Below are 19,320 nucleotides of genomic sequence, written 5' to 3' on the forward strand. Positions count from 1 at the left end.
GAAAAGAGAAATGGGGAGCAAGCATGGTGAAAAAGAAAGGGAAAGGAGAGCAATAATGTGAAGAAGGGATGTAGGAAAGAACCATAGCTATCTATTTCTTCAACAGTAAAGCATGATCATATATGTAGAATAGTAGCTGAATTTGGACTGTCACCTCCAGAGTGAGGGGTGACCACAACGCAATCATGTATAGCTACTTGCACTGAATCAAGTGTGTTAAGAAGGCACATGTGTGAAATGGAAAGCTATGTATGGGTCTTTTTTTGTTTGTTTGTTTTTAATGACAGATGCCCTTTTTTTGCAGAAAGAAAGGAATGTTGGGAATGGATGTAGGTATGTCTGGATCAGGTAAGTTGGGTTGGTAAGGAAAAAATGGCAGACAGACAGGACATAGAAGACAAAACACATTGACAAAGAAAGACACAAGAGGTGGGGGAACACCATGTTTGGGGTGAGTGTGGGGAAATCAAGGTCCCATACAATTCAAAATGTGTGACAGTGAGAATCTAGTCTTCATCCAATGGACTATCATCACTGTCACCTCACTGCACCACTGGCTGCCGTACCTGATGTCTGCATCTTCTTTGGGTATTTTGAACCAGGGTGGAGAGCAGGAATTCCGTCCGACATCGGTGGGCACCCACAGTGTGGCACACAATCACAATTTATTTAATTTATTTATTTATTGAAATTTGGTAACTGGAAACATCTGAATGGGTCAGAAACCCATTTTCAGTGAAGGCCTAGGGAGAATAGCTCCAAACAGTGTCAATTAAAGACATAAAGCATATTAACATAGATAATCAAATTAAAAGACAAAATATAAATATACATAGTTGCCAGAGGCACATTAGATGGTAGAGAATGTCCACACTTATTTACATTAGAAAATGTTTGCAAAATATTTATACAAATTATATAATAGTTATTAAGCACAGATAGATAATATATTTTGAAGAGGAGAGGTGACTTGAAAAGAGGACTTTAAGTAGGTAATAGGATAGTGGTAGAAAGCAAAAGTTAGTGGTAGGGTATGTTATTAGGGATTAGTGAGACGTGTTACATTGAGAAGTTCAAAGAGCTTGACCTAATTTCTGTTTGTGGGATGCTGTAATGTAAAGCTCAGGGTTTGGAAAGATGAGCAGAGAAGGATAAAAATTGGTGGAATGTTAGAGGGAGGGTGGGAGATGAGTGGAGAGAAAGAGAAAAAAAAGAAACAACGAGGGTGGGAATTAACTGTTATCTGATGGGCATGGGCAGGTTGAGGATTTGTAGAGGCAGTTTTTTTAGTGTGAGCTTAAACTTCCTTAAAAGATTGCACAGTAAAGGAGAATCTCATTTCAAGAAGAAGAACCAAGAGTCACTGTGCCATTTTTTTATTGTACAGGAGGATCTTTTGCAGCATTTGGAAAAATAAAAATCTCTTAAGGTCTGTGTTAAGCTCAGAGCATGACCTGCTGGTTTAATTACCTTAGAGCTATTCAGATACACATCTAAATTACTTTTCTATACTTATGATGTTATTTGATAGGTTGTTCCAAAGTTTATCTATGGTATAAGAATAGAAACACTTGCTGGCTCTTTTGTTGTGTTTGTGTATGTCTGTAAATTATCTATTTGAAGATCAGAAGTTTCTGGTAGGAATATAAGTATGAGGGTAGATTTTAGGGCTGGACAGCTATCCAGGTTATATATTAGTTTTTGTACAATTGAGAGTTGTAGTTAGTCAAGATGGTGGTGGAATTCTAGCCAGTTGAGCTCCTGTAGAGCATAGCAGAGGTGAGTGCAGTATGAAGAGCTGGTGGCACATTTAGCAGTTTTATAATAATAAGACTGGAGTTTGGTTTTGAGAGAGGCATGTAGGTTAGTAAAAATGGCAACACCATAGAGTAGAGAGAGGATCAGTTGGCTATTACCTAGTGCTTTTTGGTGTCTGGGTCCATAAAGTTTTTATGTTTATAGAGTGTTCCTAGTTTGAAATGATTTTTGTTTTATGGCGTTAAGTATGTGTTAGTTAAATGTAAATTTGTTGTCTGTGGTGATACCCACTAGTTTTGCACTTGCTACAATCTCAATCTAAGTTTTGTTATGGGCTTAGATTTTGAAGTCAGATGTGTTAGTTTTAAGGGGAAAAAGTAAAAGTTTGTTTTTGTTAGGATTTAGCAGTAATTGTGTGTCAGTTAGCCAGGATTCTATTGAGTAAATGCAGTCTGTGTTTTTTGCAGCAAGTTAGTCATGTTGCTTGAGGAGAATATGATTGTGGAATTGTCAGCTTATTGGATTAGTGTACTGTGATGGCAGGCAGTGTTTAGGTTATTTATGAATATATTGAAGAGGGGGTGTCCAAGAAAGCACCCCTTTGGGACTCCGGTTTTGTTGGTCTGGTATTGAGATAGGCAACCCTGCCACTTTATGCACTGTTGCCTATTGGATAAACCATTGCTTGGTGGACGGTGTACAGCCTAATGCTGAAAGTTGCTGAAGTAATTTGTTGTGTGAGACTGTGTCAAAGGCCTTTGACAGATCCAGTAGTACTACAGAGGTGTGTAGGTTGGAGTCCTTAGCTTTGTTTACTATTTCAGTGAAAGAGATAAGAGCTGTTGTTGTATTATGACTAGGTCTGAAATCGTGTTGGTTGGATTTGAGGAGATTATTACGGGTAAGGTGGTTTAGCACTTGTATATGTATACACCTTTCAAGCATTTTGGATAGGGGAGAAAAGATAGAGATGGATCTGTAGCTTGTAAGCCAATTGTACATCTTGTCCTTACTGACAGTGTGCACATTTTAGTTTTGCAACATTTGAAAACATTGCTCATCAATTATCATCATGCAAACATGGTAGTTAGAGGTACACACTGCAAGGCAATGTGTTTACGTGATGGTAAGTAATGTACAACAGTTGCAAGCAATGCAATTTTAAGGTTATTTCATATACAGCACTTGTATAACTGTGTTAATTAAATGGGCAGGTCACGGCAGTTCAGATAACAGAAATATACTTTACATGAACATATTATGCAGTATACCCACAGTCATAATTTTGATAATAAATGGACAAAGCATAGATAAATAAATAAGTAAGAAACTGACACAATATTAGTGTGTCAGCCCTCACACATAAATATTAATATCAGCTACACTATGTCAAGTGTTATAAGTGAGAGTGACTATAATGTGAAGGGGAACAATATTAAAAGTGTATGGAATATGCTATATTTGAACCCTGGACCATGTGTATGGTAGTCCTACACTTCCAACTGTTGCCACAAGAAGGTTGAGAAAACAGTTGTGTATATTGCACTTCATTTCTATAATCTGCAATGTCACAACAGGAAAACAAAGTTTGCACACCCTATATTAGAACCCAGGACAATCTGCACTCCACAACTACAATTAACACCTGCTGCCACAGGATTACCTACATGACATTCCCTATCTTAATTTTCATTGTAAAGTTCTTGCTGTTAATCACAGCGCAATGCCACGTACCATGTTTGCGTGATGGCCAATAGTATTCATTGAATGCATCTGGTTTATATTTGTTGCTGTTTGGGACCTGTTTGCGACTGGAATGGTCCATTCATCCATTTTGGGCACTGCCACTCTTCAAGTAAACCACTAAGCACAGCCAAACACATTGGTGCCTAGCAGTGCATCATGCAAACACTGGCTCAAAAAATATTTTTCTTCATTTCAACTATTTCTCCAATCTATGGCAGTGCCCAAAACAAATTTTAATAAACAAAACTCAAGAAAGGGAAAAGCAATTTCTGTGCTGTCATACAATCCATATTTGCAGCCAGAAACCTTGCATAGAAATGCAATCTATATTATGCATCTCAACTGCCCATATTTTTTCAGAATGTCCAAATTTTTGCCTCATATTTTTTGGACGTTCCTTGTAAAATTTATGTTTTTCTGGAAGATCAGTGAAGATTTAAGTCAATAAATAATGACATATACATTTGAGTTTCATACTTCATATCCTTCAGAAAATGCATGCTAAACAAATCCTTTTATTCTAGCTACTTTTTAAATTTATAAGAACATGCATGCTAGCACAAATCCTTTTATTCTAGCTACTTTCTAAGTTTGTAAGAACATGCATGCTAGCACAAATCCTTTTATTCTAGCTACTTTCTAAGTTTATAAGAATTCATGTCTTAAAAGCTGTGTTTTGCAAAGCTCCCAAAATAAAGATTCACTCCTTGGTCTAAACAAGCAGGCATCTTCTAGAGTCAGATTTCTTTTCTTGCAATTGGTTTGAATATCTGCTTTAAACTATAGTAGTTTTAAAGTACTGATCTGGACAAACCGCCTTAACTGACTTTCGCTATCGATGCATAGTCAGCATCAGGGCTCATCCAGCTCCGTTTGCCTCTCTACACTTGGGCTAACTTCGCTCCCCTATCCTGCCACCATTTCAATCCACCCCCACTTGCCACAGATTTAGACTTCACTAGCCACTCCCTCTTGGCAGTACATCAAATCAAAACTCTCCAACTATTGCAGCCTAACTCAGTTATTCTACACCTCTCCCACATAAATTACTGCTACAAACAACTTGTCATGCCCTAAGTCCTACCTAAGTCAACTTAAATTAAATAACTAGTAATAAAACACATCCAAAAACAAAAAAAATAACCATCCAACCCTCTACAATAGTCATAAACCAACTGTACTTAGTAACAACCACTCTGCTTCTTCTAACATTATCAACTAAAAACACCTCTTACCAATCCAGTATAAATGAACCCTTTCTTTCCCACTCCACTGCATATAGCTGCTGCCAATACCCAGACCAGCAAACATCCCTATATATAGCTCCATCATCAATAACACAACTCTACACCTTACACAGTTCTCCCTTCTCACTCACCCAAACATACCCAACATCTATCAGAACTATGATAAACATATAGTCAGATTCAGGAACACTCTAGTCAACATAGCATTCAGGTTATCTCTCAGTGGAACATTCACCCAAACCCTAGACCAACACATAAACCGTTTAACTCAACCTCACAAAATGTCATTCAATCCCAACCTCCTCAATTTACAATTATTTCTCCGAGGGACAAATCTGATATTTTACTTTTAAATATTAATATAAGAAGTGTCAACAACAAAATCCAGGATCTGCATGCTAATGTCTCCCTATGATCCCCTGATATTATACTACTCACCAAAACCTGGCTAAAACCCACCATCCCCAGCAATTAAATTTTTCCACCAGGATATATAATGTCATATGCACAGACAGAATTGGCAAAAGAGGGGGAGGCATGGGGCTGCTCTTTAAAAGCTACCTCTCTATAGAGACTTTAGATGAAAAAAACCCTAAACCTTAACAATGCAGAGGTAGTATTTGCTAAATTAAGCCTTAATTCCCAAAGATATATATATACATAATAGGTATCTATATGCCACCAGGGGATAATATCCAAACATTAGAAATTACACTATACTGGAGCAGTACAAAATTATCTCAAGAAACAATTGTTATGGGAGACTTCATTGTAGACTGCTTAGACTATAACTCCCCAAACTCCGCAAATTCCATCAACCTACATGGATTCACTCAACACATTCAGTCACCCACTAGGATAAATAAGCCATCCAACAAACACTGCTCTCTAGATTGGATATTACCAAATAGACCAGCTCCCTCTACTGCTCTAGCTGTCTTCCAGACATTGTGAGTGACCACTTCCCAACCTGTTTACTTATGAAATGAGCTAACCCAACTAAACAAACTACATTTAAACAAATAAGGAACAGGAAACAACTGAACCCCAACAACCTCATAGATATATTCAAACACTATAACTGGACACCACTGAATCTTCTGCCCCTTCATGAAGCTATTGATTACTTTAACTCTGCCTTCCTGCCTATATTAAATTCTCAGGGCCCTAGCAGAAATATACATGTGAAATCAAGCTATGCCGCATGGTTAACAAAAGAAACACAATCACTATTTAAATTCAGAGACATGGCTTGGGCAAACTGGAACAAAACAAAGTCCCAAACCACATTACAAACCTACTGAGAACTTTGAAACAAAGCAAAACAATGAATTAAGCTGGACAAAATAAATTACTACTCAGAAATATACCTCAATATCCTGCAAAAATTCTAGACAACTATAAATAATATACTTCTACCGGGCAAAGTCAGCATACCCCCTTCCACCACTACTAATAATACTGACAACATTGCCACTCAATTTAATAATTATTTTACTGAAACTATGTTAGTACTGTCCAACAATCAAACCCACTCACCTATCACAGCTACCACTGTCTCTTACAATATTAAATCCAGCTTCTCCCTGTAGCCTGTAGCTGCAGAGACTATCAAAGAATTACTTAAAAAGCCAATACCTACAAAATCAGGTGTTGAAAACTTACCTGAAATTTCATAAAACTAACAGCAGATGGAATAGCCTATCCAATATCAATCCTTTTCACTAGATCCATAGCAATTAAAGTCACTCCCAGTTGGAAAACCATACACGTTATACCTCTATATAAAGGGGCTGTTCAGACGTATCACAATTTTATCACCACTATGCAAAATACTAGAGAGGGTGATCCACAAGCATGTTACTGACTACCTACATGCTAACAAATGTCTAACCAGTACTCAGCACGGCTTTCGATCATTCCATAGTGCATCCACTGCTCTAATGTCTTTCACCAGTATTGTTAACTGTCACAGGAACAACAATAATTATGTTTCCTCTAGCTTCCTTGACTTATCAAAAGCCTTTAATATGGTTTCTCATAGTAAACTTCTAAATGTACTTTCTGAACTAAATTTCTGTCAGTCTTCCATTGTCTGGTTCCAGGATTTCCTTACTGGATGCCAGCAAGCAGTCTCATGGAACCAGACTTTATCACCCCTAGTACCAGTGACCATAGGTGTCCCTCAAGACTCATTCTTATTACCACTACTTCACTCAGTATTTACAAATGACCTCCTCATTGCAACCCCAGAAGCCTCTCTCATCCAATATGCAGATGATTTGATAGTGCTACTTGCTGCTTCCTGTATTCAAGAACTTCAAAATTTAATGAAGTAATCCTTTCTAGCAGTAGAGACCTGGCTTACAAGCTCCAGACTAATTTTAAACCCCCAAAAAATCAAACTTATGATTTTCCAACCCACTAAATTAGCCTCACCTACTAATATTTTCAACATTGCATAAAAAAAAAAATAAAAACATCATCTCACTATTACCACGTACCAAACATTTAGGAGTTGAAATTGATAGCAATTTAAAATTTGATATTCAAATTTTCCTAACAGTAAAAAAAGTACACAAAAAAAACTTGAAATATTGCATAGGAATAAACACTACTTCACTAAAAATACTAAAGCTACCATTGTCCAGTCCCACTTAAAATCTCCACTCTATTGTACGCAGCTCCCATTCTTACAAATCTAAAAAAATCAGAGTTAGCAAAACTTGAATCCCGTTACCAGTTAGACATAACCATTGTATAGCCCTCAAAGAACTCAACTGGCTAAAGCTCCCCCACCTCCTTCAGTACCACCAGTTAACCATGGCCCATAAAATCTTCAATGAATCTGAAAAAACACCTGCCCTACAAACATTACTTCAGCCTTATGCTACTAACAGAACCCTGCGCTCCACTAACAAACACCATATAAAAATTAATATTACCAAAAATCAAGCAGGAGATTCCCTTTTGTCAAATTATATAGGAAAAATCTGGAATGCACTACCAGACAATATTACATTGTTCACATCACTGGCACATTTTAAAACAACACTAAAAACCCACTTACTCAATAAATGGCTGTGTCCATTCCCTACCCAATACTAATCTTTCCCCCTGACTGTGCCTCACCTACTGACTAAACTGATCTCCTTCTGTCAGTTCTGTTACTATGCCTCTTGCCTCCAACATTACACAATACCAGGCCTTGGTACAGGTAATATCATATTAAACTAGACATTTCAGTTCATTTGTAAACTATACCCAGATGCATAATGTAATATCGGTCTCTCTATGTGCATAGAACTGTAAAAGGATATATTGTCTCTCTACTTATTGTTTGATCTTCTGTTGCTTGTTGAGTTGCTTAAAACCCATTATGTGTTATCTGTTCTTATTAATCCATTAGTTAGCCTTTAACTGTAGCTGCTGTCCAAATGTTGTTCTAAGATAGTTTGTTAATGTCTTTGGGCAAAGTATAGTACTATTAAAGTGTATTACTGTATGTTCAATGTGGAACTTTTCTCCCCAGGCCTCTGCTGAAAAAGGACATGTATCTAGTCGAACTTTCCCGGTAAACAAATGTAAAATAATAAAATAAATAAATTAAAAATATTTAATACCTGTCCCTATTTTGGGACCATTGTTCTCCCATTATTTTTGTCTTTGTCCATGTTTTTTGCACTAAAAGTTTAGAGTTATGATCCACATTCATATTAGAGGTTTCATGGCCAGCAACACTGGTGCGATCTGCGAAACCTTGCTTACGTGCACTGCACCTCATTAATATGCATGGTGCAGTGCTGCGCAATGAGCAACATCATGTACATGAAAACACTCCATGTAGGCTCTGTGCGAAACCTACATGGAGTTTATTGAATCCAGGGGACTGTTTTTTTTAAGCTAGGTATTATAGATGCATGCATCATTTATTGCATCTCTCTGTTTTTTTTTTTTTTTTACATTTCTTCTATACTGGGACTTCAAAATAATTGTGATATGGAAAACTGAACAGATGAGCTGGACCATACATAGAGTAGTACTTGGTTGAATGGTAGCATTTTTGCATGTAAAAATAATCCAATTAATAAACTACGCAGACTGATATTAATTGCAATCGACAAAGAACATTAAATGAATAAATCATAGAGTGTTTAGCTGGCATTCAATTTAAAGTTGCATATACACGTGACTCCTAATTTCATTCTTTACTTCCTGCCACTTTTCTAGTTGTATTCTCAGTCTAAGTAGTGGCGTCTATGTCTGGGATCCTATATACTGATTTCCTCTTGCACACTAGGTAACACTCAATTAATCATTCGTTATACTTGTCCATCTCTGAACTACAGTGAGATGTCTAGGAATTTTAGGGCATGCTGACAAACTGGGCGTTAAATAACAAGGCCGAGAAGACTCAGTCAGTTACTGAAAAGATATACGGGGGCTTTTATTAACCGTAGGACATCTTCCATGGGTAGTCAATCAGGCTAACGGTCAGAGGCAAAAATAGTGATTTGTAGTAACCAGTGGCTGTAACTCTGTTATTGTTCTAGACCAACCTAAGGCAGGCTATGAATGCAATATTAGATTTGTTTTGTGTTTATTTAATTGAAATTGGTTAATGTACATTTTCTGTCTCTCTCGTTCTATATTCTCTTTATCACTCTCTCTCTCTCTCTATATATATATATATATATATATATATATATATACACACACACACACACACACACACGCATACACACACACGCACATGCACACACATACACACACACGTACACGCGCGCACACATATGCACTTTGCTTTTATATGCTTTTCTTAGAGGTGGCAGAAAGTTATTCAATATTTGGGTCAGCGCAGTGATGATATAAACAAAGAAAATATGATTTTTTTAGTCTAAATATTTTTCAGAGGCATGGCCAAGAAAATGAAAATCAGGATGACTATGTGAATGACACCAATAAAGAAGAATGGTTACAGAAAGGGGCCTGATCACTGCTGCGGTTTGTTAAATCTTCAGCATGATCATACAAAAGAATCAGTTAGGGAACTATGCAAAAAATGTCCATGGAAGTGTCTTATCAGAGGGGTAATATCATGGCTAAGTATAAGCCGTGGTGACTACATAAGGATACTGCTTGAAACACAGACCTTATCTGGGAAAACACATTCAGAAATTCCATATCAAACACCAGCCAGGACATTTACGATTAAGGATATCAGAATAAGGAATGATGTGGTTATGGCAGTTAACACAGGGACTCTGAGATCATTCCATCAGCACTTAGTACATTGAAGATTTTCTTTGGGTAATGTGTCCAGTTCTCTATAGCATTCAGGAAACTGGGCATTTGGTTTGTCCTAATCATATGAAAGAGGGGGGGTCACAAATGTGAGAGCTGACAGTTTTTGATGTATGAGTACATGTAGATTTAAAACATTATCACTTATAGGTTCATACTAGGCTGATGCTCCAGTAGATTGTTTGTAGCCTAGCCAATAATTCCACTAGTTTACAAAGACATGGATTAATACCAGATCCCAATATATTTTCCTTCTCTTTCCATGAGGGCTTGAAGGACATCATTCTTTGTGATGATAGGATACTGCTCAATACTAGTTTCACTCCCTTTCCAAACAGGTATTCTGAGAGCTCCATTATGTCCTTCACATGCAAGGAAGTGTGTCACAGGTCATTCATTCCATGTACATACTGATCAGGTCATGTGTGTAAACTGGGTAAAGAGACATGAGGGCATTATGGACATTATATGTCCTGGAGCCCGATAGGCAACTAATTATTACCCTGTCTTTGCTCAGCCTGGTGAGAGGAGCTCCTTTGCATCTAACTATGGAGTCTCCTATAACTAGGTAATTGCCCTGGATGAACTAGCTTGGTCTTATTGCATTAAGGTCTTCTGCATGTCAGTTATGTGATCCCTGTTAGTATCTGTATTCCCTTTAGTGCTAGAGTGAGCTGTATGGTGCATACTAGCTGTTGATGCTGAGTTTTGGGCAGGGCATAAATTTGTGACTTTAGGCTAAGGCTTAGTCTTCAGAGTCCTAGGAGGCTTTGGTAAAGATTTTTTTTAATGTCAATGGCATAAAACAGCTTTGAGTTTATAACATGAGGATGTTACATAGGTGCAGTTGGAGTTATGACAGTGTTAATTTCACTGCATGTAGCTGACAGAGGGAGGGATGCCTCCAGTCGAGTTAAGTATTCACACCTCTCACAATTAGTCCTTTGGGATTAGTAAGAGTCTGCTGTCAGTGTGCATGAGATAGTTCATATACTGCCACAGGATTCCATGTGTTACAAGGCTGGAAATGGGGAGAGGGGTGTTGCATTTTTACTTCCTATCATGACCAATGGTGATATATTTATCTAAATAGGATCTGGGGAAATATTTGAACTGTAGAAGATAATTGAACTGATATATTGTTCAGAATAAGCCTGCATTGTTCTGTTCATCTGGTACTCAGACTCCACAGATCAGATGACAGGAAACTTGTTTCAGTGCAAGGAGTTTAGACAAAGCAATAGGTAGCTGAGAGTTAGACTTAAAGAGGAAATATACTGGAATCAGATGTATGCGTAGGTAAAAACTTGGAGTGTTAGAAGCTCAAGACAGTGACAGATACTTTTTGCATATGGTGGCAGGACTCTGCAACAGCTGTGCAAAGTGTGTGGCAGACTATGGATGAAACTGCAGATGGGTACAAATTGTGAAAAAGGTAACTACTTAATGGGTGCTGCAGCATTTAGGAAACTTGAAGGGTTGCATTTGATGTCTCATTTGACTGTTTCCATATCAATGTGCAAAACAGCCAAGTGTTTTAGAGAATGTATTTATTTATTTTCTTTCTGAGCTGAAACAGTGCTTATTAAAGTAATTTGGTATTTACGTTAAAGGTACATCCACACCAATGGATGATTAATTGTTCCCTTGCAACTCTCGTCCTGAGTGCATTATTGCTCTTAAAACTGAATGCTATCAGCCTTTCAGAAGAATTCCATTCTACTGCACCATTTCAAATGTATTATTTTGACTTAGTCTCTTATATGAAGGATCTGGACATTTTCCTAACTGTCAAGCCTCTTATAAAAGTTATGTTTTAAAAGACTTTTCTTTCTCGGCATTAGGCATATAAGAGGCATGTGCCACTGTTTTCCCAAAACAACACAGCATGCCAGTTATTCCATTAATTACTATCACATATGCAAAATCATGAAATTCAACAACTGCTTAACTGCACACAAGGCATTCTTTTCAGTTATTTTTAAAATGGTACTGTAATTGCATTTTCTACCATAAAGCAATTTCAAATAAGAATTTTCTGCAAAAACTGGGTAACCTCCTGAAAACTTAACTGCTAGCTTCTACTGTCACTCTTTATTATCTGAATAATAAAGTCCTATACATTTTACCTCGGTTGTCCTACAAAACTCTTTTCTTATTCATACCCTGCAGCAAGAAACACTCAAACTTAGATTACAAGCATGCAAAGCAGACATTTTGATAGATGTTGATAGATGTTTCAAATGTCATTTGGCTGCTTTGAAGCAATTCTGAATTACACTTTCAGATAAGAAACAAATTGCTTATCCTTGATGATTAAGAACGTGGATAGGTCCATTTACTTTTTTCTTTGAATAGCTGAATCATGGGTAAAGATTTGATGGTATTATAAGATGTTAAATCAGAGCCCATTCACTGTGGCATGGCTAGCCACCAAGCAATCTGAACTTTGGCTCTAGGTGATTGTCACAGCTGAAGGGGCACCCCGACCCCATGTGCCAAAATGGGAAAAATGGGTTGTGGATTAATGGTCGGATATCAGAGCTCATTCACAACATTTTTTGCCGAAAGCAAGAAGAATAGTCCAAGGTTATTGTTCCAATCATTAACTTGTACATTTCCTTGTCTGTAGCCAAAAATTAGCACTGTCAAAACTAAAAAAAAGGAATGTCTTAGCAAGCAATATATTGCTAGCAGCTTAATTCTGCATGGATCAAAATGCAAAGACTGAATAAAAGACATGAGCGTTCAAATAAACAGCAAAAACCTTTAAACAGAATTAAAGTGCAAAAGATGCTCACTGCATGCATCTTCTGTTGAAAGGGAAGGAAGCAGTAGAATCTGGGTGAAATAACCGATATATGTGTGTTTATGAAATAAGCTTTTATTACACAGGACTTTATCACACTAATTGAACAAATATTAAAATTGTAGCATATATGCCTTCAAAATGCTTTTGAGACTGATTTCCAAAATATCCACTAGGAAGTATTCAGCTTTCACATGAGTTCCTTATCCAAAATGCAGCAATTTGTGTTTCATTGAAAAAAACACACACACACACAAAGTATTTTTATTTAGAAAAAGATTATACAAAACTGAATAACCGCCTGCATGAAAAAAGAGTATTATCTTAAAAGAGTGTTCTAAGTGTTCTGTTGCACAAGAGAAAAAAAGGAAACTCATCTATAGTTCCAGGTAACCAACATATGAAAAATGTTCACTGTTTTAGATATTACAAGAAAAAATAAGAAATAGCAGTGATGGCTTAGGACCTTTCAAACAGTCAATAATCTCTGACAGGAAGGACTGTTACAGGGAAATAACAGACTACCCAGGATTATTGTGAGACCCAAAGTCACAGGCGGAGCAACTCCCTGCCCATAGAAGCTTAGTTTTTTCCTTGTAATGCTCACTATAAACTGTACTATTGCTCTTAAAAATAGATTAGCTCATAAACAGTTTTGTATTTGTGTGTGTGTGTGTGTATTTATATATACATATATATATATATATATATATATATATATATATATATATATATATATATATATATATATATTTATATATAGATATATATATATGGGGCTAGGACACATGCTCAACTAGCATATGTCCGAATCACAAAACATCGAACATACATACACAAAAACACTTAACATCAAAAAGCACTTCTGTGTATGCGTAGTTCAAAAAAAAAAAATCTACGTTTCTGCAGGGGGGCTTCAACCCCTGCTCCCCCCACACCCCCCTACTTTATTATTCTCATTCTGAGATCGCACTACAGTGGGGAAAAGGGAATTTTCTCTTACCCACAATGTAGTCCGATCTACGAAACAGGCACACATATACAGAAGCGCTTGTCAATGTTAAGCGCTTTCGTGTATGTTTGTTCAGTGTTTTGTGATTCGGACATATGCTAGTCGAGCATGTGTCCAGATCCCATATTTATATATATATATATATATATATATATATATATATATATATATATATATATATATTTATTTATTTATTTATTTATTTTTATAAAATAGTTCTATCTAATCTTTCAAATTTATATGTTTCTGTTGTGTGTGGATATATGTATGTCACATGTGAAATATACCTTATATAATTATTTAATAATATGTAGGCACACACACACACACACACACACACACACACACACACACACACACACACACACACACACGTGTCCTCATGCTCATGCACACATAAACATATGCAGAAGTAGAGAGAGAGTCTCTAAGACATATACATAATCTCAGAGGCATGCATACAAATGCAGAAGCAAAGAATGACAAACACAAAGAAATGTGCACAACAATTGCAGCCATATTCTTGACTGTGTAACATCTCAGCTGTTTCATTTTGATCAAATGAATGAAATAAACTGCATACTTTGCAAGGAAAATACATCTGTTGCAAGGCATTGCAACTCCGGTTCCCATAAATCTAAAATGTCAATGATTTTGCAGAGCATCCCTGATTTTGCATCATATTTTTTTCTTTTTCTCAAAATATGCTTCATTTTCCAGTTAAAAGGAAATTAGACGGTAGCCATGGTTTGGTACAAAAATAATAATAACAATAACAAAGAAACACCAATGAATTGACTGAGCCACATGGAAAAGTCTCTATATATTAAGCACTTTTGTCTTTATGCAACATCCAAAGAAATTCATCAGAATAGGTCACAATCACCAATACCACTGTTTAAATAGACCTCCCAAAATATATCATTAATCACATGACCACCTTGGAATTTGTAAAGAAAAATTATACTAAAGTCATACCCCATGCATTTGCGCAATAAAAATATCATAATAAAGTAAAATAAAACAATGTAAATGCAAATTAAATAATTCAAAATTTTGATACCCTTAATTTCAAAATACTGTTAATAGAAACTGATTCATTTAAACCAGGGAATAGCATTGCTTTTAGCAACAATTGCCAGTATAATTCTTTAGACTCTAAAATACTTTGCCAGTCACCATCACTCATCAAAAGAGGTACCCTTTCCAAAAAAAAAGTTTTGAAAGTTATTACATACAATATTATTCACATTCTTGTTTTGAATGGAACATAGATGCTCATAAATTCTATGTTTCAGGGGCTTGTCAGTCTTATCAATATAAAAAAACCTCACAAGACTGGCAAGTAGCTAAGTAAAGTGTACCCATAGTGTTAGAATTAAACTTGCCCCCTACAATGAATTCTCGATGAATAATTAATTATCTTCACTCTATCCACCTAATTAATGTAGGGACAACGGGGGCAAATTTAATTGTAAGTTCTATTAATTTCAAATTTTAAATTGTTAAAAATACTATTTTTTCTCTTCCAAGTTTCACAAGATCAGCTGGATATCATGTGTCCAGCAGACAATGTCAGTGTCTGAAGGTTCTCAGCCTGAATGTGACCCACACTTAGCATCTGTGGGTTTGATGCACTGATGCATGTAATTACTATGCCACTTTTACTGCCATTACACCAAGTCTGTAGAAACCACTGCGGTTGTACAACCTGCTCAGGCCGCAGGTCTATCTTTAGCTAATAGTGATAAAGAGGATGTTTCTGCAGAATAGGAGCAGGTAAAAAGGAAAGCTGTGACATCAAAACAATCTGTGTGTTCCTCTATGTGCTAGTGAAACTTGACAAAGGGCCTGCGCACAGAGCTCAAAAGGAAAGAGATGACCTGTGAGTCTACCCAAGCTTTAGGAGTTGTGTATTCTGACACAATGGATGCCATTTTGTGTGACAATGACTTTTCTGTATGTTTGGCAGCAGTGATATAATGGATTGTAGGGGTCACAGTAATGGTCTTATCACTATGCTGCTGTTGATGCAGGTGATGTTATACTCTAGCAAGACAGATTTTCTGACACAGTGCTGAAGCATAGATCCTGACTACGAAGAGTACTGCAGGGCAGTGATTGCAGTATGTGATGACTCCTTAAAGATGTATGATCTCTACAGTATAAGGTTGATGTGAGACAACATAAGTCTATCCTAATCATGCTGCTTTATAGGCCCATCAGTAACACATCACATCTGTCTATGCCTAGGCCCATCAGTAACACATCACATCTGTCTATGCCTAGGCCCATCAGTAACACATCACATCTGTCTATGACTAGGCCCATCAGTAGAACATCACATCTGTCTATGCCTAGGCCCATCAGTAACACATCACATCTGTCTATGCCTAGGCCCATTAGTAACACATCACACCTGTCTCTGCCTAGGCCCATTAGTAACACATCACATCTGTCTATGCCTAGGCCCATCAGTAACACATCACATCTGTCTATGCCTAGGCCCATCAGTAACACATCACATCTGTTTATGCCTAAGCCCATCAGTAACACATCACATCTGTCTATGACTAGGCCCATCAGTAACACATCACATCTGTCTATGACTAGGCCCATCAGTAACACATCGCATCTGTCTATGACTAGGCCCATCAGTAACACATCGCATCTGTCTATGACTAGGTCAATCAGTAACACATCGCATCTGTCTATGACTAGGCCCATCAGTAACACATCACATCTGTCTATGCCTAGGCCCATTAGTAACACATCACATCTGTCTATGCCTAGGCCCATCTGTAACACATCACATCTGTTTATGCCTAAGCCCATCATTACCACATCACATCTGTCTATGACTAGGCCCATCATTACCACATCACATCTGTTTATGACTAGGCCCATCAGTAACACATCGCATCTGTCTATGACTAGGCCCTTCAGTAACACATCACATCTGTCTATGACTAGGCCCATCAATAACGGATCGCATCTGTCTATGACTAGGTCCATCAGTAACACATTGCATCTGTCTATGACTAGGCCCATCAATAACACATCACATCTGTCTATGACTAGGCCCATCAGTAACACATCACATCTGTCTATGAATTGGCGCATCAGTAACACATCACATCTGTCTATGACTAGGCCCATCAGTAACACATCACATCTGTCGATGAATTGGCCCATCAGTAACATATCACATCTGTCTATGGCTAGGCCCATCAGTAAAACATCACATCTGTCTATGACATGCACTGAGTCAGATAGAAATGCTGTCTGTATGTGATGATGCAGATCCAGAGCAGAATTGTTGAATAGTAGGTTTTTCTGTACTCCACACAAGGCTGCCTATACACATATACTCAAGGGGGCAGTCCTACCTACAACACCCATCCGCATTTGCATCCATGATCACGGTCTTACCAGATGGACATACGTTGTTTGGTCACCATTCTCGTCAGTCGTGGGAGATGATACTGCAAACAGTGCTCCCATTGCATTTCAGATTGTGATTTATGTGTATTTCCTTTTACTGTATATTGCAAATATGCTGAGGACATGGAAAAGGACAAGATATTTAGGTGGGTCAGCAGTCTGCAGCTCTTTACTGTGATGCAAGGTAATGCTAAAGTGTGAAGGTCTGAGTGTATTGTGTTCATGGCACATTTTTGTTCTGCTGGCTGCCTGATCTCCATCCTTACCACATATAATTGCATACCATATGTCATGATCTGCAGGTTAAATGAAGTCTTATGCATTCTGATTTATAGTTTTAGAACAATCCCTGCATGTTTGTTTTTCTGTCTAGCAGCACTTATCACATTTAGCCACCTGGCATATCAATGTATTCCTCATCTACTCATCTCATATTTATCTTTCTTGCAGTCCCTGATAACTGGAAGAGGAGGACATCACACTTTGTACTCTGAGTCCTCCATTATATTATGCTGTTTTACACACAGGTTTGTACTGCATTGTACTTCTACAGCTATCAGTGCAGAACAAATGCAGCTATAAATGTGCAAACATATAATCAGTAAAAATTCTTGGTCATGTGGGGTTTGTATTAAGCCCCTTCAGCTGCTTTCTGAGTATCCTCAGCTGGGATACCATTTCATGGCTGAAGTAGACATCTGAGTATCCTAGCTGGGATACCATTTCATGGCTGAAGTAGACATCTGAGTACCCCTAGCTGGGATACCATTTCATGGCTGAAGTAGACATCTGAGTATCCTAGCTGGGATACCATTTCATGGCTGAAGTAGACATCTGAGTACCCCTAGCTGGGATACCATTTCATGGCTGAAGTAGACATCCAACATCACTTACAAGATGACTGTCTGAGATGGTGCCAGTGTAAAATCATGGTATATGATGCAGAGTACCAGACATGTTCACAAAACTGCCCAAGGGACGCTGGCAGAAATGTCCATTATGCACTTATTATCATTATGTAATTCATGACCATTTATGGACAAATACCTTTGCCTCGTAACACGTACAAATCTGGTATGTTTGGTGTCAGACACTGTTGGTTATGTATGTGGCATTTATGATGCCAGTAATGTTTAGCAATCTGGCTATCACATGAAAACCACTCATTACTTAAGTTCATTTTGCATTGCGTCTGGGTCATGCCTATGTATATGTGTGTGTGTAAGAATATCTGTCTGTCTATATCAATAGCTATCTATCTATCTAGATATAGATAGATAGATGGATAGATAGATAGATAGATAGATAGATAGATAGATAGACAGATAGATAGATAGATAGATATGTGTGTGAGTTGTGTGTTTGTGTTTCTGCATGGGAATCAGACATTGAAGAGTTTATGAGAGACTATTGATAGCTTGGACTTCTTTCTAGTAGGCCAGTAAACACTGTCAGTGGTTAATATTGCAAATGCCATGATTGCTCTTCTTTATTTGGGCATAGGCTGCTGTTTGAGACTTTGAATTTCATTCCTCAATGTATTTCACATAGGAGGTCAATGGCACAACAAGAACACATGTTCATCTACCTATTTAACTGAATAAACTACTGGAAACTTCAACAAGGTGTTTTTATTCTTCCCACAGAGAGGGTATCAGAGACAGTCTCCTAGATTTGCTAGGTAAAGTGATTTTTATCTGAGCTAATCCTTTGTAATCTGTTCCATTTATCAAGACAAGGTCCAGCTTCACCTGCCTGATTACGACACTGTGCAGCACCCTTGGACCTACAATTCATAGCTGTTGCTTCTGTCTTAGTGTCACCCACAATGACATTAATGACTGTATGTATTTGTGTAACCCCTGTAAACTATGTTCTTTGTATAGTCTAGAACATCTAGGCACATGCTATATACTATTGAATTGTGTTGAAGATTGTATGATGCTATGCATTGTGCAGCCTGTTAATATGTATGCATGTACACAGTGCTATTGCCTAGT

The sequence above is a fragment of the Protopterus annectens genome, chromosome 14.part0, assembly GCF_019279795.1.
Source record: "Protopterus annectens isolate FY-2018-M chromosome 14.part0, PAN1.0, whole genome shotgun sequence".
Lineage (NCBI taxonomy): Eukaryota > Metazoa > Chordata > Ceratodontiformes > Protopteridae > Protopterus > Protopterus annectens.